This window comes from Notechis scutatus, chromosome 2 (assembly GCF_049901735.1).
Source record: "Notechis scutatus isolate UNSWTSFEM ecotype Mainland chromosome 2, rNotScu1.2, whole genome shotgun sequence".
Classification (NCBI taxonomy): domain Eukaryota; kingdom Metazoa; phylum Chordata; class Lepidosauria; order Squamata; family Elapidae; genus Notechis; species Notechis scutatus.
Genome location: NC_142010.1, coordinates 98927305 through 98950166, shown reverse-complemented (window position 1 = coordinate 98950166; position 22862 = coordinate 98927305). Strand labels below are relative to the sequence as shown.

Here is a 22862-nt window from a genome sequence, read left to right as displayed (position 1 = left end):
GCGGCCTCTTCGGCCTCCTCCTCCTCCGCCGCCCTGCCTCCTCCTCCTTGCGCGCCGCGCGGCCTCTTCCGGCGCCGCTGCGGCCTCCGCTGCAGTCGCCTCCCGTCCCGGCCGTCGCCGCCGCTGCCGCCTCCGCCACCGCTGACGACAGCCCAGCGCCTCCTCGACTCCCACCGGCTGCCGGCGACGGGCCACTGCCGGTGCAGCTCTTCACCATTGTGGACTCGGTGCAGCCATTGGCTCTGCAGGCCTGCAGCCCCTTCGTGGTTTTGAGCATGGCTGGCATTGTTTCCGGGTTCACTGAGCTGTTTGAGACTTTTCTTCATTCTCTCACATTTGTTAATTAAAATTCTCTCTGCACCCCTCCTTCCCAGTGACTCTGGGGATGGATCCTGTATTTAGGGGTGGTGGGTGTCAGGAGCTGAACAAGGAGGTGCGCACCCACAATTAGAGTCCTTCCATGCACCCACCTCCAGGGTCTTCCCCACTTGGGCTTGTCTCCCTTGACAGTAGCACTACACTCCTCAGGGGGCGAAAGCTAGGTAGGTGGGAGGTTGGATGTTCTGGTCCCAGGGGGCCAGGAGAGCACAACGTGCCTGCTCCCCCTTTTTCGGCCTTAGGCCTCGTTTGAGCCTTGTTCCTCATGGTCAAACCCCTAGCTCACCAGAGTCACCAGACATGTTTATGCACCATCTTATCTGGTTCCCCTTCTCAGGCTCCTACCTTGCAACAGGTGGGGTGCCATTTTTGGAAGCCTAGTGGATAGGTGCGCAAAGCAGCTACTAGTTCAATTTCCTTAATTGTACCATTGTATTCCCAAAAGGCTGGGCAGCGGACGCCCTTAACTAGGGAAAGGGGTGTTGTGTCCCTGACTAGATAAGTCTTCAACCTGGTCCGCATTTTGAGCGGGACCACCGACTGTTCCCATTGGTTGGTGCCATTTGACAGCAGACTATATAAGGAGCTGTCAACGGCATCAACCGGCTTTGGGGCTCGGCTCCAGTCAGCTGGCTGCCAGCCCAGCTGGGCAGCCACGATAATCTGTTACTGCTTCAAATAAAGAAACGTTATTCTTCAGCTCCTGTGTCTGCCTGGTGTGTCCGTCCAAACAAATACAACAAAACTGATTTTGAAATCAGTGAATACAATTTAGTGGAGAAGATTAGATGACCAAAGTTTGTAGCAACGTCCTTCATTCTCCTCTCTAAAAAAGAAGCATTTAAAATGAATAACTTCTGCCTGTTTTCTATATTCTAAATATGTATTTAGAATATTTGATGATTGGGTAATATTATAACAATATTAAACATTAAGCATGTTTTGTTGAAAGGATTTGTATCATGAAATGGCGGACTAAAATGACTAGCAGAATAAAATAGACTACAATAAGGGAAACAAAAATTAAAATAAGGATAGGTAGTGTGCAGTTGAACTATGAGATTATGAATTCATCACAGAGCAAATAATTTCCCATTAGAAGAGATACACAATACAGACAATGTTTCTTGTTTTCCTTTCAAAGATAAACCAGGCATATTTGGTATTAAGCTGTGAAAATTATCTGCAAAAATGGGCTACTTGCAAATCTACTTAGTTTGTCAGAAAGCAAAGTACAGCAAAATAAAGGTGCTATATTTTAATTTGATCAGCTTCAGTTAATACAAGTGTGAAATTTGCATTGGCAAGTCTCCATTTAAAATCTTGAACACCAGCAGAATAAGTCATACAATAGTTAGCATTTTATCTTCTTTTTCTTATTTCCTTATGATCATTACATTTGATCATTACAAATAATTCTGTTGGAAAATGGATAGTTATTTTTATTATAAAGGGGAAAAGAATGATGTACTAAACTATTATCTTTGCTATAACAATACATAAATTCATGCTCAAGAACTTTTGAGATCATATTCAACTGCCATGCTGTTGAGGTAGAATGTTTGATTTTCACAACTGATTTTTTTTTCCTGACTGACAAATATTATAGGAAGACTACTTATCTGAATGTAATCATATACTTTTCAGTGTCCTGAAACATTAAATATTCTAAGCAAGAGGAAATCATACCAAGAAGCCAAATGTAATGCCTAGTTAATGACAATAAAATGGATTGCAGAATAAAATGATTGTAGAAAATACAAAACAATCTGGCTCCAAGTTATAAATAACATTTCAAATATTGATTCTATGGTACTAATACAGAGGTGGTATTCAGCAGGTTCTGACCAGTTCTGGAGAACCGGTAGCGGAAATTTTGAGTAATTCGGAGAACTGGCAAATACCACCTCTGACTGGAGATTTTACAGTATCCTTCCACTGCCATGCCCACCAAGCCACGCCCATAGAACCAGTGATAAATTTTTTTGAATCCCACCACTGTACCAATAGAATAGAATATTTGCCGCTCAGGGTTAAACTATGAGTTTCTTTACTAAACAATATCCCATTCAAGGAACTACCAACACAAACAAACAAGATAACAGTAAACAAGAGCCTAATCAAGGAACCATAAAGAACGCTCCCAACAACACTTATAGATCAAACCACTAGTATATAAAAATAACCCCTTCCCTTTTTAGCATGATGATGTTAACTAGTTTGGTAATGAAGTGTCTGCAAGAAAACCACCAAGCTCAGATAGCACCAAAGACACTAATCTATGTTCCTCACTTTAAGTAGAGTGGGCCAATCAGGCTCTTAGCCCTAGGAAGCTGGCAAGGGCAAAGCATTTATGAAAATTTTCTAAGAAAACTGTAGGGATTGTTTAAGGCAGATACCAGGAGTCAACACGAACAAATATTAATGCCAGAATACCTAGTATTCTGGGCAATATAAAAAAAAAAAATCTAAATTTCCCCCCTACAAAACTTGCCAATTAACATAATGTTTGAATTTTACTCCAAATTATTATACACCCAGAATATTTATAACTCCACAATTGCAGCATATCTATAATTTTAAGAAAAGACTGTTGATAATCATTAAAAACACCCCAAACATATTCTGACAACATTTTAATTCAAAACTAGTTAAACTAATTATTTTAATTTCACTAATTTGTCTTTTTAGATATATTAAAGGTCTCAACACCAAATTAAAAATTGCAGGAATTAAGAAATATCCCTGATGAGTTCCATATTACATTTTAGCTCCTGGTGAAGTAATCTCTTTGGTAATTATTTGAAAAATTAAGATAATAAATCCAAGAAATGTGTTACATAGGAAGCTTAAACTTCTAAAACATTTGAACGCAAAAGCATCTTGAAGCATATCATAATCTTTTTCTGCATCTAAGCAAGCTAATACCACAGATTGTTCCCTAGAGAGATCTTATATTATCCAAAGGTTGATGCCCTTTCATGAAACCAGATTATCCAAGATGAATCAATGTGCATTGTCTTCTGTAATCTTCTTGCCAGTGTAGCTGTTAAAATCTTAGCTTCTATATTTATTAGATATATTGGGCAATAATTTGCTCAATGAGTAGCATCCTTACGATTTTCAAAAATAACAATAATTTAAGCTTCATAGTATGAAACTGACAGGTACTGTACATAGGGGAGTTCAGGGTCTGGGAAAAAATCAAGATGGTGGTCACAACCATACAACCATATTACAGTGCATATTGTAAAATAAATAAATAAATAAAGGTTTCCCTTCTCTACTCACAATTATATTCACTTTTGTGACACCCCTTGAAGATGTTTTTTCTGTTTTTTTTTTAAAGTTTTATTGTTTTTTAAGACAAACATAAACAAACACAACATAAAAACATCAAGCCATCTTCCATATATGTACATACAGTGTGTTGGTTGGTTTACAGATTGTTTTGTGCTTCCACTTCACAGTCTTCACTTACAATTACATTGTATATGTTCTTGTATTGTCAGTCAAATATTCCTAAATACATTAATATCATTATTAATCAATCATTTGACTATAGTATTATTCATTCATGTTTTACAAGGTAATCCATATTTTACTTAATTTATTTTATAGCAGTTCATATTATCATCTCAAATCTATCCTATAATCATTTTGTAGATATAATAACATCTTTATATATTCATTATATTTTAAAAATCTACGAATTTCATTACCATGTTTTATTGTCTAACCATTGATAGAATAGATTCCAAATCTTATAAAATTGTTTATCTTCTTGTTCTCTGATTTCAAATGTCAATCTACTCATTTCAGCACATTCCAATATTTTCTTAATAACTTACAGATACAGATAATCAGACCTGGAAGGGACCTTGTAGGTCATCTAGTCCAACCCCCCACCCAAGCGGGAGACCCTACACCATTTCTGACAAATGGCAGTCCAATCTCTTCTTGAAGATCTCAACTGATGGCGCTCCCACAACTTTCGAGGGCTAGCTGTTCCATTGGTTGATAGTTCTCACTGCCAGAAAGTTTCTCCTTGTTTCCAGGTTAAATCTCTCCTTGTTCAGTTTCCATCCATTATTCCTTGTCTGGCCTATCAGCACTTTAGAAAATAGCTTGACCCCTTCATCCCTGTGGCAGCCCCTCAAATATTGGAACACTGCTATCATGTCTCCCCTGGTCCTTCTCTTTACTCGACTAGCCAAGCCCAGTTCCTACAATCATTCATTGTATGTTTTAGCCTCCAGCCCCCTAATCATCCTGGTTGATCTTCTCTGTGCTTTTTCTAGAGTCTCAACATCGTTTTTATAATGTGGTGAACAAAACTGGATGTAGTACTCTAGGTGTGGTCTTACTAAAGCTTTATAGAGTGCTATTAATACCTCATTTGATCTTGATTGAATCCCTCTGTTAATGCAATTTAGGATTGCATTAGCTTTTTTGGCAGCTGCTGCACATTGCTGGCACATTTAGCTGGTTGTCCACTAAGACTCCAAGATCCCTCTCACAGTTACTGCTATTGAGCCTGGTTTCACCCAGTCTATATGTGTACTTTTGGTTTTTCTTGCCTAAGTATAGCACTTTACTTTTCTCTATATTGAATTTCATTTTATTAGATATGGCCCAGTGCTCTAGTCTTTCAAGATCCATCTGGATCTTGAGCTTATCTTCTTGGATGTTAGCTGTTCCTGCCAGGTTAGTATCATCTGCAAATTTGGTAAGTTCCCCTTCTATTCCCTCATCTAAGTCGTTAATGAAGATATTGAAGAGTACTGGGCCTAAGACGGAACCTTGTGGCACCCCACTGCTTATTTCCCTCCATGTAGACTTAGACCCATTAAGGACTACTCGTTGAGTACGGTTTGCCAGCCAGTTGCGAATCCATCTAGTGGTGGTGCTATCTATTCCACTTTTTTCTAGCTTATTAAGAAGTAGGTTGTGGTCTACTTTATCGAATGCCTTGCTGAAATCTAAATATATTATGTCCACAGTATTTTGCTGGTCTACTAACTTCCTCTTGTGTAGGTATTTTCTCATTTTTCCAGTTTTTAGCAAATACGATCCTAGCTGCAGTTAATACATTTGCAATCAAATATTTCAATTTCTTACTTTATATTTCAGGTAAAATTCCCAATAAAAATATCTCTGGTTTCAAGTCTATATGCTTTTTTTGTCATTTTTTCCAACCATGTGTGGATTTTGGTCCAATATTTTTTACCATCTGTGCATGTCCACCACATATGGTAATATGAGCCAGGTATCTGATGACATTTCCAGCATTTTTCAGACTTGTTCTTGAACATTCTTGCCATTCTTGTTGGGGGAATATGCCACCTGTAAAACATCTTATACAAATTTTCTTTATATGCTGTTGACATTGTCATTTTATAATTTTGAGACCACAATTTTTGCCATTTCTCTAAATCGATCCCATATCCAAAATTCTTCCCCCAAGCAATCATTGTTTCTTTAACTTGTTCTTCTTCTAGTTTAATTTTTAATTAATTAATATCCATACAGTTTTTTAATCACCTTTTCATGAGTACCTGTCAAAATATTATCTAAATCAGTCAATTTATCATAGAAACCTTCTGTTTTAGAATCTTTATCATACCTAGAATGTATTTGCACATATGAAAACCAATTCATCTTTATACCTTGTTCCTCTAGTTTTTGCATAAATTTAAGTTCACCCTTTTCATTCAATATTTCACTATATCTAACTGTTTGTTCCTTTTTGTATATTATAGGATAAGAGAATGCTTCAGTAATCGATAGCCAGACTGGAATTTTCAAATAACATTGCCTTTTGATCTGCTCCCAGTTTAACCACAGAGACTCCCATATATAGTGTCTTCTAAAATACCCCTGTGTTTTAGTTCCTTTATACCATAAAAAAGCATGCCACCCCAGCAACAGATCATGTCCTTCTAATATCAACAATCTAGCATTTCTTAATGTTATCCATTCCTTAACCCACATCAAATTTGCAGCTTGATAATACAACTCCCAATTAGGCAAACCAAATCCTCCTCTTATTCTAGCATCTTGCAAAAGTTTTCATTTTATTCTCGCTTTCTTACCTTGCCATATATATTTCAACACAATTTTATTTAAATCTTCAAAATAATCTTTTCCAAGCCTAATTGGAATTGTTTGGAACAAATATAAAATTCTGGGTAATATATTCATCTTGATTGTTGATATTCTCCCTATTAATGACACTTGTAAGTTTTCCCATTTCACCAAATCTAGCGCGATCTGCTGTTTGAGTTTAATATAGTTGTTCTCTTTAAGTGAACTACATCTTGCTGTCAAATGTATCCCCAAGTACTTGATCTTATTTGTGACCTGGATTTTCAAAGTGTCCGCCAATTCTTCCTTTTGTCTTGATAACATATTCTTTGTCAAAATCTTTGTTTTGTCTTTATTTATTTTCAAACCAACCACCTTCCCATATACCTCTATCTTTTCTATCAGTTTTAATGTTGTTTCTAGTGAATCTTCTAAGATGAAAACCAGATCATCTGCAAATGCTTGCAATTTAAATTCTTCCTTTTTAATTTTCATCCCTTTTATATCCTTTTCTTCTCTAATATTTCTATTCAGCACTTCCAAAGTTAAACAATAAAGGTGATAGTGGGCACCCTTGTCTTGTTCCTTTTCTTATATCAATAGAGTCCATCATATCTCGCTCTATCAATACCTTTGCCATTTGCTTATGATATATAGCTTCTATTGCTTGGATAATTTTTTTGCCGAAGCCCATCTGTTCCAGCTGAAATAACATAAATCACCAATTCACATTGTCAAATGCCTTCTGCGCATCTAAAAATATCAAAGCCATTTGTTTTTCAGGGTGTGCCTCATAGTATTCCAAAGTGTCCAAGATTACTCTCATATTGTCTTTAATTTGTCTCTTTGGCAGAAATCCATTTTGATCAAGATGGATAGTTATTTAGGGTTTTTTTTGAGTCTTTCTGCCAGTATTGATGCAAAAATTTTATAATCTGCATTTAGTAAGGAAATAGGTCTATAGTTCTTGATTTGTAATGAGTCGGCACCCTCTTTTGGGACAAGTGTAATATAGGCTTCTGACCATGATTTAGGTATCCTCTTCTTTAACATAACTTCATTCATAACTTATAACAATGGAAGATTCAACTATTGTTGTAGTGTTTTGTAAAATTCCACCGGAAGTCCATCTGGGCCTGGTACCTTTCTATTATTTTGCTTAAGTGCTTCAGTTAACTCCATCATTGTTATATTGCTTTCTAACATTATTTCAGTCTCTTTAGGTATCTGGGGTAGATTAGCATTCTGTAAATACTGTTTGATTTTTTCATCATCAATATTCTCTTGTGTGTATAGTTTCCCATAATAATCTTGTATGATTTTCTTCTTCTCTTTACTTCCATAAGAATCTTGGCCTTGATCATCCATTAATTGCAATATTTTCCTGGATTCTCTCTCCTTTCTCAGTTTATATGCTAACCATCTACCTGGTTTATTTGCATCTTCAAAATAGCTCTGTTTCGCACCTCTGATTTTCTGTGCTTATTCTTCTTTTTCCATTAATTCCATTTTATATTTAATTATATGCATTTTTAACTTAATGTCCTTTTTCTGTGGAATTTTCTGTAACTCTTTTTCATGTCCTTTATACTCATCCTCTAATGTCTTTTTGTGAAGTTTCTTTTCCTTGTATAGTCTATTATCAAGCCTCTAGGATATGCCTTCATTGTATCCCAAACATTCTGCGTTGATGTGTCTTCTTTTTTATTTTCTTTAAAGAAGAGAGCCAGTTCTTTCTCCATTCTGTTTGAAGTCTTTTTCTTTTAGTATAGTGCTATTTAACGCCCATCTAGATCGTCTTCTTTTGTCCTTTCCATTTAATTGTCATTGGATTATGATCCGCACAAGTACTTGTTTCAATATTTATTTCTTGGATATTAGCAAACAATTTTGTTGACATCCATATCATATCTATTCTGGACCATGATAAATGTCTGTTTGAATAGAAGGTATATTGTTTAGTCTTAGCATTTCTTTCTCTCCATGCATCTTTTAAATTTATTTCATCTGTCATTTTAAACAAGGATTTAGGGACAGTCTTTCTGCTTTGCTTTGTTGTTTTCTGTGTTGTATAGTCCAATTTATTGTCTACAATTCCATTGAAGTCTCCCATCATAACGATATTAGTATACTCCAGTTCAATTATTTTCATATGTAGTTTTCTATAAAATTCTTCTTGATTGTCATTCGGGGCATAGATTGCGATCAGGAGTGTTTTCATATTATTGTCCATTATTTCCATGATTAATAATCTTCCATCATCATCCGTATGGATAAATTTCGCTGGGATAATATCTTTAATGTATAAAACCACTCCTCTTTTCTTGCATTGTGTCAAAGAAGTAAATATTTTCCCTAACTTTGGCTGTATCAACAGTTGTCCATGTTGCTTTTTAATATGTACTTCTTGTAAGCAGATTATATCACATTTTAATTTCTCTAATTTATGGAAAGTTTTCCTTCTGAGTTAAGTCCGTTTATGTTAATTGTAATCAGTTTTTTCTCTTCCACGATTATACTTTATAGGTAAGTTTGGCAGCTCTCGTAGATCTTGGTTCGCATTGTTCTTTAGCTTCCACCTTTCCGCCTACTGCACCTTCTTCTTTTTCAGTCGCTATTTGGCAGTCCTCTTGGAATTCAATTAGTGACATTTCTTTTTCTGTCTCCTCCTCTTTCCCTTCAAAGTATTCTGTATAAAATAATTCAGCTTTCTCAATTGAATCAATTCTGTGTCTCTGTTCCTGCCATGTGAACATTAAACCTCTGGAATCAACCATCTATAATTCACCTCTTTTTAAAGTAGAATTTTAGTCAGGAATCGGTATTCTCTTCTCATCTCTCTCACTCTTCTGGGTATTTGTTTCAGGACCACAATCTCCTTGTCTTTATATTTCAATGTTTTCTCTCTTGCTACCTGTAATATTTGCATTTTAATGGCTTTCTTTGTAAATCTTATGTGAACTTCTCTTGGTAGACTGTTTTTCATTGCATATCTTGTGAAGACTCGAAAGACCTTGTCTATTCCATCCATCATCTTCTCTTTGGTTATTTCCAAAGCTTCAGCTAGGATTTCTATCATTATCTCAGCTAAGTTTTGTCCTTTTTCTTCCTCTATATTTTGGAATCTGAGATAAAATTCTGATCTGTCCATCTCCCATCTCAGCATCCCACTTTTATCTTGTTCAACCACAATTAATCTGCTGTCAATATCTCCAATCTTCTTATCTCTTTTTTTATCTTCATCAATTTTTTGGAATCTCTCATCATATTTCATCATCATTTGTTGAATATTCTCCACCTTTTCATCAGTTTTTTCTATTCTTTTTTCAATATTCTCCGTTCTTGCTTGTGTATTTTGAATTCCTTGCATTATCATCTGCAGTGTCACCTTTTCTTGTTCTTTTTCTTGTTGTAACATTGTCTGTATTGAGTGTTGTCCTCCAGTTGGTGAAGAGGAATAATTAGGAATTGAGGAACCAGCCGGTGTTAGTTTCCTGCTCATTTCAAACAAATTAAAATCTTCAGGTTCTTCTAGACCTTAATCCACTTGTGCAGTAACCAATTGTAATTCCAAGTAAAAATAGTGGAAAAAAAGAAGCAAGATAAAAAAGAGGTTTCTTCAGGTTCTTGTATACTTTAATGCAATTGATTGATTAAATAGCAGTAAAAACTCAAAAAAGGAAGAAAAAAACCATTAAAACTAAAGAAGAAGAAAAAGAAATTCTTCAGGTTCTTCAACACCTTAATCCAATTAAAAAGTCTCAGGTATGAAAAGGTATACAATAAAAAGAAGCCACAAAAAAAACCAAAAAACAAACAAACAAACCCCAAGGCAATGTGAAAAATAAATTAAAAAAATACAAGAGAGGGAAAAGGAAAAAAGAATACTCCCTTTAAAAAAAGAGAGAGATTATTGATCTTAATACTTGTCCTTTAAAATGGAATACAAAAGTAGAAATTAAACCCCAAAAGCAAAAAAGTTCCAAAAGGCCAAAGATCTGAATAGCTATTACAAAAAAAATAAGCTCATAAGGAGGGGATTTGTTAAAGTAATAGCCCAGCTTAAAAAAAGTAAAAAGAGCACACTGCACCTTATTTAGTTATCCAAGGCTTTTGTTAAGTTTTATAACTCTCTTCTCTAGAGTCTTATTGTCTTTTTTTTCTGTAAACTTCAACACCAGACTCCAGCTACTGAAAGAAACCCAGAAGAGCACCTGCAATAATACTCTCCCATGCTCTTCCCTCTTTCTTATCAAACAGGCTCAAAGTCCTTGAAAATAAGTCTCAATTCTTTCTCAGCTTTGCCTGGTCAAGAGAAAAAAAAAGAGATACAATATTTCCAAGCCTCTAGTTGGCAGTGTTACAAAGTTTCCTCTGCTTTCACTTTCCCCCTCCTTTTCCAAACAAGATATAATAAAAATTAATTAAAAAGGAAAAAAGATATTTTTTTTAAAAAAGACTAAAAGGGAGTCTCTAGCCTAAAATATTATAAAGTCAAAAAGGAGAAAAGACAAAAGAGAAAAAATAGGTAGAAAAAAACTAGTCCAGTTTCAAAATAAAAGATCATATATAAAAAGTCCAGCAAAGAAAAAAAATATATTAATTTGACTTCCTGTTTAGAATTGCCGCTTAATCACTTCTGTGTAAGATTTTACAGATTCTTTCTTTTCCTTAGGGTGTCCTTTCAAATCTTAAAGTAAAGAAAAAATTCTCACCAAACCGGCACACTTTCTCTTTCTGTTCTCTTCCATTTCGGACCTGTCCCAACTTCAGCAGCTTTAATGGCTGCCTCTTTGCCGCTGGCAAAAAGAGCTTCTCCTGGATCTACCAGGGACTTTGCAGTATCCCTGGGATTGACAGGATTCGCTCTTTACATTCACCATCTCTTCGGGATGGTTTAGATCCGTTTGGACTGTCCAGGAGCAAAGATATCGGCAGCGATCTCAAACCTCCAAGATCGCATGCCGTATCATCGCGATGCCAGCTCCGCCCTCTCCCGAGATGTTTTTTCTGTTAAGAACTTTATTTTTATAAAATGTATGAAAGACCTCCAGGAAAATATGAACCAATTTATGATGATTTGATATGCTCAAAGTCTCTTTCCAAATTTCATCAATAATATTCATAGATGTCCTGTAAGGCTCAGGTGCAATCAAGCTTGCTTGATTGTACTTCAAAAATTTCCGAAAGCATCTATCTTCTAATTAGCTATATCTATATGTGTAGAGTAGATTTTTGATATAATTTTAAAAAGAAAATTTCATTATAACTGAGATAATTTGTTTTCCAAAGAATCTTTTATTAAGGTTATTATTTTACTGAGGTTTTTCATTGTGCTGAGAAACTAATAATTTCACTGACTTCCCCCCCTCTGTTTCCAAAACACTTGCTTTATTTGTTTCAAAAGATATGCTGTACTCAAAGCATATGATTGATTTCATTCCAATTTAATAGAACTAAAAGTATGTTCTCCTTGAATCATTTTAGAACCTTGTTCTTTCATTGCTTCTTTTACTTTTAATTCAAGTTATGATTCAGACATCTCTTTCCACCAGGATGAATAGGCTATTATTTTCTTCAAAGGAATACTTTAAATTTATCCTGGGCAATCTTCCAATTGGTTGAACTTTATTTGAATTTATTTGTTCATTTTTCCTCACCACAAACTCTGAATCTTCCAACAAGGATGTGTTTAAATACAATCTCCTAACAACTAGGATGTAAAGAGTTCTTATTTAGTGACCTCATTTGGACCAGCAACTCTGTTGCTAAATGCCTTGATTGCTAAGTGGAAAAATGACATGAACATGACAGACTTACATCATTTATAATTTGGTTATTAAGTGCGACATCATGTGACTGTGACTTACACTTTTACTTCCAGATTCTTTATTAATTCTGTTTATCCAAAAGTGGTTTGGGAAGCACACAAATGGTAATCACATGACCATGTGAGACTGAGACAGTCATAAATGTGAAGATTGGTCATGCAGCCATTGTTTTTAATATGTTGTAACCTAAAGCAGTCACTAGATGAGACAGTTGGTAAGCAAAGACTACCTGTACTGTTATCCCGAATCAATAATATTACTATGAGTACTTCTTCAGAATTAAAATTTTATCAATATTGCATTTGTCAACTAAATTATCCACAAATGTGAAATTGAAAATAATCTGCTCCTAAACATATGTCATGGGGAGTAGATTAAAACAAAAACAACAATAAAAATCTTGTCTGTGGAATTAAATGGTTTCTGTAGGTTCACTAAATTAAATTACTGGTTGTACATATTGAGAGCATTATTAGCCTTAGAATTCAGTTTTTTGTGTTTTGAAATTTTATTTCAGTCCAATGATGAACCCAACATTAATTTAAAATATCTGGCAACAATATTTTATATATCTGTTATTCAAGTTAGTTAACAAATTTGAGAACAAGGAACATTAGGTCACTAATAAAATATTCAAGCATTTTTTAAATTGTTTTTGTCAAGATTCCCGGTGGGAATATGCCAAACTTGGACTCTTTTTTTTTTGTATCTATCTGTTAACTGCAAAAAAGAAACAAAACAAAACAAAATAGGAAATGAAAAAAAAAAGGATATAAATAATGAAATTGATAAATCCATTGACTCTCCAATCCAATGAACCATTTAAGATTGGACTGGTGTGAAATTTATATGTGTAGATGGGTAACCATCTGTTGCTTGAGATAATTAACATACTTTTTGGGATCATAAAATTTCCTAATTCAAAAGATAAATCAAATGTTGCGGGATATGCAATTTGAAAGATGACTCAAATATTGCGGGATATACAAACCTAGTCTGTATCCTGTGTTGTCTGGCCACATGACAAGCTTGGTAAAATTCACTGTGTTTCTGTACCATTTTGATGGAACAAGAGCTTCTTTTCCTCATACCAAAAATTTGTTGACATTCGAGGAACAAACATTTTTCTCAATTATCTCTCCAAAGAAATTATCTAATAACAGGATTGAAGATTGTGAAGTTCTGTCTCTAGATGACATGCAACGTTCTCTCTATAGATTCAGTACAATCTATTTGAAATAGACTCAACATACCATTTTTGATTTCTATTAATCCTGAGTCAGCAGTTTAGTAATATTGAGTATGATAAGAATATCAGCATTCAAAGGAATAATATCAGACGGAATTTCCTGGTGTAAGCAAGTGATTTGGGGTGGTCAGCCAGAAGTCCCACCTGATAAGGAAAAGTAAATAATTTCCAGCTGAAATGTCACTTTTTAGCTTTAAAACAGATTCTATAGAATTCAGGCTGGTAGGGGAGGAGTCTATACCAGAGATGTTGGTGCTATATAGAGAAGGGTAGAGTGGGGAGGAGATTTACTAGGTTTACAAGGTGTTATTATTTTCTTTCTGCAATCTGATTAGATTTTTAGTTTATCAACTGTCTAGCAACTGTACACGTTTTATTTTTGCAGCTGGCTACAGAAACAGAAAGTGTATCTTAGCATGTTGCCATCTTAGCAGAGGTTTATTTACAATTTATATATAACTTGAAATTATTCTCTCCATTTCTTTCTTTTCAAATACAGCTGCCTTGGTCTTTGATTCATTAAAGCAATTAAACTCTGTAGAAACTCAACTAGCACTCAAGAGTTAGTAATTGAAAAGTCAAGGACAAAGCTTGGATAGATAAGTTGCTTCTATTCCATACACAAGAAGCCCTAATGATGAACAACAGTTACTGTGGACTCTAGCAATTCAGTCATTATATATAATAGCTACAGGAATTATTGTGTCTTGCATAACTTTCTCTTAGTGCAGTTTTGGTAAATGAATCTCTTATAGTTTGTTTCTTAGTCTTGGATGTGGAAGGCATCTACATTGTGGTTTGGTTTGCCTGATACATTGTGGTTTGCCTGATCCTGCCTAACCTGAGTCCCTTTCCTCCTGGCTTTTGCTGTTTTAATCCTCAAAGAGTGGGGAATTCTGGCACCCATTAGGCAGCTAATGTAAAACATGGCAGCTTCTTACCAAACTGGACTTTTGGATGTTTTGCATTCATTTTAGTTTGAGAAAATATCTTCTTAAACATTTCCGTGATGGTGCACCCACAACTTCCAGAAGCATGTCACCCACTGATTGTCCTCACTGTCAGGAAATTTCTCCTTAAATTCTAGGTTGGATCTCTCCTTAATAGGTTTCTATCCATTCTTGTTCTGCTTTCAGGTGCTTTGGAGAATAAGTTGACCCCCTCCTTCAGGTGCTTTGGAGAATAAGTTGACCCCCCGCCCATCAGATGTAGGAAGACTGCTCTCTTCATTAGTTTAGACACACCCAGTTCCTGCAACTATTCATTGTATGTTTTATCCTTTAGTCCTCCAATCATCTTTGTTGCACTCTTTCTAATGTTGCAACATCTTTTATGTATTGGGGTGACCAAAATTGGATGCAGTATTCCAAGTGTGTTCTTACCAGTGCAGTATAAAGTGGTACTGGTATTATCCTTCTAATTCAGTCTAGCTTTGCATTATCTTTTTTGTCATTTGTGGCATACTGCTGGCTCATACTTAAGTGGTTGTCCACTAGGAGTCTTAGATCCCTCTCACAGTTACTGCTATTGAACCAAGTACTTCTTATTCTATACCTATGCTTTTTTTTTTTTTGCTTAAGTGTAAAAACTTACTTTTCTTATCACCGAATTGTATATTTTGGACAGGACGCAGTGTCTGAAAAGTTCTTGAACCTATCTTCTAAAGGTCTTCTTTAAAGGCTGTTCCCCACAGCTTGGTGTGGTCTGCAAATTTGAGGTTTTCCCTTGTTATCCCCTCCAAGGTAAGATCCAGCATAATAATATAACTATTATTGTATTTAACTTACCTATTGTATATAGCCATCTGCAAGTAATACAATGTGTGTCACAACATCATATTGCAAACCCTGCCTTTTATGTATTTGATGAATAATGGTGTAAAAGACAGATGTCTTTTAAAAGTTTATAATGTGTGGTATCATTAAAGCAATACCTATTCCCCTATCTACTATTTACCTGAATGGACTTACCTGTCCATTCTTCAGTTTCTCTTTGCTTACTCATGCATTTTATTGAAATGTTTCTCCTAATCCTGCCACTTTACTCATTTTTTTCTGCCGAATGTGGTTTTACTAAATCCAATTATATAATGATTACTTTCCATTTTTCTTTTTCTTTTATTTCTGTCTTTGCTTTCAAGGGTCTTTGCAGTCCAATCATAGTTCATCTTGCTTTTAGAATTTCCTATATTTTCTCATGTAAGTTTTGCTATTTATTTTCTATTCTACTTTAATCTTCTAAGCCACTTTCTCTTTGTTTTTACCTTACTCTTGAAGGTAGCTGCCAAAATTTATTTGCAAAACTCTTGTTCTATTTTCAGTTGTCTGATTTCAACTTTTGGTATCACATTATTATGGTTAGTTTTCTTTAGAAAGCACTTTTATCCCAAATGTTTCAAGACCTTTTTCCAATTGCAGTTTTGTATATGTAATTTTCTTTGCATGTACGTAGACCCATTTTTATTTATGCTTTTCTTAGTTTTTATGCAAGTAATTTCAACATCCAGTCTATCTGGAAGACCTTTCACTCCAAGCAGTGATTTAGTTAATAATTCATGGCTGGCTGCCTCAGAATGCTCAGCCAGCTATGTTAGTGGAAGATAAATATAAGTACATAGCATTTATGCCCATGCCTGGTGAAGAAAATTGGTACAGATCCACATCTATTACTCTGCTGCTTAAAACCTGGCCCTCAGATTTAATAATTCCCTTTTTATCAGATTTCCTTGGCAGGAAAGCTGAAAAGAACAGTCTTCTCTTATTAGCTGACTTGCGTCCAGAAATCTCTAGAAGAGTTACAACATTTTGTTCTGTCACTGGTGTTGCTATACAAGGTTTGTTTTTATATAGTTGCTTCTCTCTGTGTCTCTGTGTCTCTCTCTCCCTCTCCCTCTCCTTCCTTCTCCCTCCTTCTCTCTCCCTCTCTCTCACACGCACACACACCTCTCTCTCATCTGTCTATCCATCTATCTATCTATCTATCTATCTATCTATCTATCTATCTATCTATCTATCTATCTATCTATCTATCTATCTATCTATCATTTATGTACCTTATATACCAGTGGTGGGATTCAATTTTTTTTACTATGGTTCTGTGGGTGTGGCTTGATGGGTATGGCTGAGGAAAAAATTCCGCTACCAGTTCTCTCCAGAACTGGTCAGAACCTTCTGAATACCACCTCTGTTATATACTGCTGCAATCTACAAGGAATTGTTTTAAAATGTTACTTTTCTCTTTACTTCCTTTTAATTGTCCTCCTGATAAGTGTAATATGTAATTGGCAGCTGGTCTTTAACAGTAGTAAATAAAAGTTTAGACTATAAATTGTTCTTTCTTTTTGGTGTTATATCAACTTGAACCTTTCAAATAGAATTGCCTTTAAATATATATTTAAAATATTTAAATTTAAGTTTGAAATTTAATTTAAATATAAATTATATAAATGTAATGCATACACATATATAAATTTATATATCATTAACAGAAGACCATAACAAGATCATTTTATAAGATATTATACATCTATTGATTGACTTTTTCTTCTAATGAAAAAAAATCCTTATGATAGAAAATGGTTTTAGGCATCTAAACCATAGACTTTAGTAACTACATGCTGAGCATTTATGCTTTTTAAAAGAAATTAAAAGCAGCTGGTAAGCAAGAGTCATGTCTTATTAATAAAAAGCACTGTAGCTAAAATAAAGTCTAACAATTTAATTTTATCACTACAGTTCTAGCATTAAGCCCCATGATCTCAACACTCCACATTTATTTTTAAACCTGTAATTTGTTTGCTTCCGTTGTTGAAATTTGCTATTTCCCCCCCTCACTAAAGAGCTTTCTGTTTTCAGAATGTTCATTTAAAAAAATATATCCACTGCTGTAAAATGAGTTATAGGAATATGAAAATCCCAGGGCCTTCAAAATTGTCAGTAATACACAGAAAGTTATTGGTTTCAGTTGGACATGAACATAAACAAGTCGGAAGGCCAACTGAAATATAAATGCAGAAAACACATAAGAAGCTTAGAGAAACATAAACATGAGAATAAAAAGAATTTTGGAAGTATAGTGTGGTTTAGACTGCCAGTGAAAAACATGATCTTGTGTTAATAGTAAACCTAGTACCCTAAACGCAAGTGTCAAATAGCACTTCAGAGGAAAGAAACACAAAAACAAAGGATTTGAGGTCACAAAATAAAGTTTCTATTATTCAAAGTCATGTTAGGGCCGAATACTACTAAAGAAAAATAGAATTGGAATTATATTTTCCACTAATATATATTTCCATTAGCAATAGCACTTAGAGTTATATACCACTTCATAGTCCTTTATAGCCCCTTCTAAGCAGTTTACAGAGTTAGCATATTGTCCCCAATACTCTGGGTCCTCATTTTATCAACCTCAGGAAGGTGGAAGGCTGATTGAACCTTGAGCTGGTCAGGATCAAACTACTGGCAGTGAGAAGAGTCAGCCTGCAATACTGCATTCTAACCACTGCACCTCTATGGCTCTACCTATCTAGGTTGCAGAAACAGATTCTAATATTCACATTCTTATATGAATCATTAAACTGATTTAAAATGATTTTTAAAAGTGTTTTTATTGAAATTGTTGAGTACATTTTTCCTAGATGCTATAAAATTATATCATCAGATACCATACAATCACTACTAATGTTAAGTTCACAATTTAAAATGAAATAATACAATCTGAAAATGTTTCAGGGACTAAACTGTGAAAACTAAAACAATTGATTCAAGTAGACAAATGTTTGGAGCGAGGTTCCCATTTGCCAGTAGGATAACCTTGGTAACTATTTCCATGCATTGCCTGGATTACAGGAAACCATTCAGACACTGCTTAGCATAACTTGTTCTTGTCTATTTTCATCCAACTCAAGACTGACAGTGGAAAGAAATGCATTTTGGAGCATAAGAAGCATTAGGAGCATGAAGTATTTCATGCAGATATATATCTAACAATGAGGGAATTTTAATTTGTACCTGTCATTAATAGAGGAATATGGAAGTAACCTAGAAGAAGAGAAAAATAAAAGAAAGCTATAAGAAAGTGAATGATAATTCAGTCCTGAGAAATGAGGAGAATGATAGAACATTTGTAGTTCAGGACTGAGCTATGGAGTCCTTGGTGCTCTCTGAGCTTTGTTGTTTGCTTGCAGATGTTCATTGGAAATATTAGCAGGACATTTTGAAACCTTAAAAAGTAAATAAACATCCTTGGAAGAGTATTTACAATATTCATTGTAAATAAAATTGGTATTCTTTGCAAAGAAATCCTTTGTCCCAAAATAATATCATTGAATTTAACCCTTCTTTCCTCCTCCAAATGAGTAGAAACATGCCCTCAAATATCTTGACAAGTTTTCTTCAGTTCTCAATAATAAAATAGAATCTACAATTTTGATGGTAGGTGTGGCTATCCTGCTTTAGCTATTTTGCCATAAAACAAATCTTGCCTAGCACGTACACCTCTCAGGGCAAATTCCACTGACAGGACTGAAACTGACAGGATTAACTCCAAAAGTCTGTGTCAGCTAAAAACTGTGTATTTGGTATTAAGACATGTTTACCTGAAAAGTATCAGTCATGAAGTTTGCTCCTTGTGTCACGTATCTTGGTTTCAATGATTAACTCTGTAACTTCATTGTTTCCTGCATTCACCCGCACCCCGTCTTTAAATCAGCACAATAAAAGAGGACAGCGCAAAGCAATCGGGCCGCCGGGACAATTCCATCTGCCCCAGGCGCGATGTGTTTCCTCACCTAAAGAAACTATTTGTTTTGTGTCTTTTTCTTTGTGCTTTGGCACTCACCCCTGCGAGGGCTCCGCTAAATTAATTCTTGAAGGAAATTCAGCAACAGACTGGAAAATCGAATCAACGGACCGGTCGCTCGACGCGACAGGTAGGGGAAAAAATATCTGCACTCCCAAAGGCAGGCATCTTGTAAAGAAACAAGTGGGACCAGAACAAAAATTCATTGTAATTTTGAGTCAAAGCTTGGTCAGGCTTTATGAGCTGCACCTACATTTCTGTAGTGGTTAAAGTAGCCTTCAGGTCTGTAAACCTCTATTTCATGCCCATGGGAATTTTCCTGAGCCCACAGCTTTTTATCACTTGGTCTATCCTCGGTCTAAGAAGTAGATATTCTGGCAAGGACTCACTTTTTACCAACTGCTTTCAACATGGGTCACTGCCTAGTCACTGACCCTGAAAAAAATGTCTTCTGGATGGATGGTAGAGTGTGATATAATGGATGTATGATGACACTATGGAGGACAAAAAAGCTAGTGTTAAAACCCAGAATTTTTAAACTTTAAAGTATAAATCACTTCACAATTCACACATCAGTCATTGTGTTGTGTCTAGGCACAGTTCAATTCTCACATTAACAAGGCAAGTGAGAAAAAACCTCTAATTTTAACAAGTCATATTTATAATCCTTAAGTGCAACTGTGATTATTGAAAAACAACAAAACTTTAGGAACTATCCTGTCTTGTGCCACATATTGTGTAATATCATAGTGGGAATTTTATTAAGATAGTTTAGTTGTTGATGCTTTACATGACTTTTGTTAATCTGTTGCATTAATGCATATTATTAAACATTCTTATGCACTGATTTAAAAATCATTATCACCAAATATCTTAACATGTTTTCTTCAGTTCTTCTATATCAATCAGGATGGACAAGAGTGAATGAAATAGGATCTCACTCTAAGGTAGGGATATATAATATTCAATATACCTTGTGAAATTATAGTAATATAACAATATTCTGACACATTTTCATTGATGGGAAAATTGTTTATGCTGCTGCTGCTGTTTTTTGTTTTTGTTTTGATCATTGTGTTTTTCTTATCTTTTATTGTAAGTTTTCAATTTAACTACATTATCCAGACAATTAATTGGAAGGAGAAGAAAGAAAAGGAATGAAATTAATGAATGCATGCCTAGACAGTCCCAACAGAGATAAGAAGTAGAGTGTATGTAACTGAATGGTTCTTTACACATACATTTTATTTCTCAAAAAGGGTTCTATCTTAGCTACCTCTCTGATAGAATAATGAATGAAGTATAATGTATGAAAATCAGTACAAACAAGTCCATGTTAGAAATTGGCAATTCAGGGTTGACTGTGTTTGTTTGACTTTTATGGCCACCCATCTCGCCTAGAGATGACTCTGGACAACTTACAAACATTAAAAGCCAATAAAACATTAAAACAATAACAACAATAATAATGATATAAATAATAATAAATTACAATTAAAAGATGGGGAGGAAGGGACCATGTTGCACATGAGATGAGAATGATGCACCCCTATTGGGGCTGAAGGCCAACTGGCAGAACCAGGTCTGTAGGTCCTTACAGAAGGTTGTAAGAGTGGCTGCAAATATCACCTCAGGGGACACAATGTTCCAAAGGATGGGAGCCATGGGAGAAAAGACTCTTCTCCTGAATTGAACAGGAAACTGGTGTATAAGATGTTTTTAATAAAAATAATCTGAAGTAAATTTGTGATAAATAATATTTATTATGCCATAAATTGGGCATCAGCCTTGATTTTGATTCCTGTCCATATGCTTTGGCAATAAATCAGTTTAATTGCATCTTCATGTGGATCTGGTCTTTCATACCTGACATGTGGAATTGCATCTATGTCCTCATTTCTTTTCTTTTTTCCAAAGCTTTAAACCTTTTATTAGGTTATAATGTCTTCATTTCTGTGGCAGAGGAAGGATCCACTCATTGATGTACCACATGACAGACCATTTTCTCTAGCTTATTGAGCACTCACTGGGACCCTAATAGCCATGATGTCTTCTGATAGTAATGCTTTTAATATTGTTGTCATTATTAGTACTGAATATTGTCAGCTGACCTGTAAATTGTTTTCTATTCACATAATTTTGATATCTTTTCATTTCAGTAGATTTAACTGAAATTTGAGATATTTTTCTTTGTATGTAAATGATCTATATAGAACGAACTGCTTTAAGTACAGCCTATTTATGAAAAAATAAAAATAAAATAAAAAAAACATGGTATAGAAATGAATTAACTATGTCTTGTCCAATTTCCATGGCTCTCTACTATTCTAAAAGGCCAAGCCCCCAACTAAATAGCACAGTCTATTTTTAGTCTTTAATTTATCTGAAAGTTGTGCTGGAAAAGAATATATCTCTGGTTCTGACACAGCAGGAAATCAATACTGAACCTTCAATAGATATTATTTGTGCACTAATAATACTATATTTAAAGTGTGTATGTTGCTATACAGTACATAAAAAGACACTTGTTATGTAGTATTACATAAATTACCATTGTTCTATATATATGATAACTTCTTGGAAAAAATTACTTCAGAATTTTTACATAAAATGAATAAATCTTTTTACTGAAATCAGTCAACAAATATTTACCATTGCTTGGGCATATACAGTTTAATAGGTTTTTATTGCATCCGCAGTCCTAAATCTATTTGGAAATGCCTAAGTTGAAATGCCTATACAATTCTTTTATAAACAATACATTGCATGAATAAGGTTGAATGGATTTATTTATGTCCATATCATTTTCATAAAACGCCAATAATAAATACAGTTTGTAGCATATTACGAAGTACAACCCTCAGATTAGGTTTTTATTCCTTAAAATGCACATTTTGAATATATTTTCTGATAAGTTGCATATTTTTGAACTATGAATTTCAGCATACAAAACCAGAAAGACAATATTGAGGTCATGTTTGACATAGGAACAGACAATCTCTGTATTTTTTAAAAAAACTTTCTTGATGAAATGAGAAAGAGTGATTAGGGACACGTACAATATGGAGATCACATCTTTCAGTTCCCAGCAAAACAAAAGAACTCCATCTGAACATTTTGTTGGAACATTCCAAATTAGCTGCATTCTGGTGAAACAAATCTCAAAGCACTTCAAAATTCTATCAGAACAAAATTTGAAACACTTAATTGTTCCTGTCATTGGAAATGCTGGAAATGCAGAATGAAGTCCTTTTTATTCTAAGGCTACCAGCCCGCCAATTTTTTTAAAAAAAATCAACCACAGAGATTAATTAGTAAAATATATTTGAAAGTATCTGTGTGTCCTTTTAAGGCCACAAAACCTAATTTCTCAGCTACCACCAGAATAGGTACCATTTGAAGGTCAAACCTCTAAATAGAAAATAATTCTCTTCATTCCACACTAAACAGATTTCTTTCCAAAATCACCTTCCTTTCCTTTGTTTAATATAGGTTGCCTTGCAGATACTTAAGAATGT

General features: G+C 34.7%; 1 long non-coding RNA gene across 1 annotated transcript; it reads left to right on the top strand.

Moving 5' to 3' along the window:
- The first annotated feature begins 15208 nt into the window (after nucleotides 1-15208).
- LOC148132140 (uncharacterized) lies at nucleotides 15209-18135 on the top strand. The gene is made up of 2 exons (XR_015747308.1): nucleotides 15209-15287; nucleotides 17957-18135. It is a non-coding gene; the product is annotated as an uncharacterized LOC148132140 (long non-coding RNA).
- Nucleotides 18136-22862: the final 4727 nt, after the last annotated feature.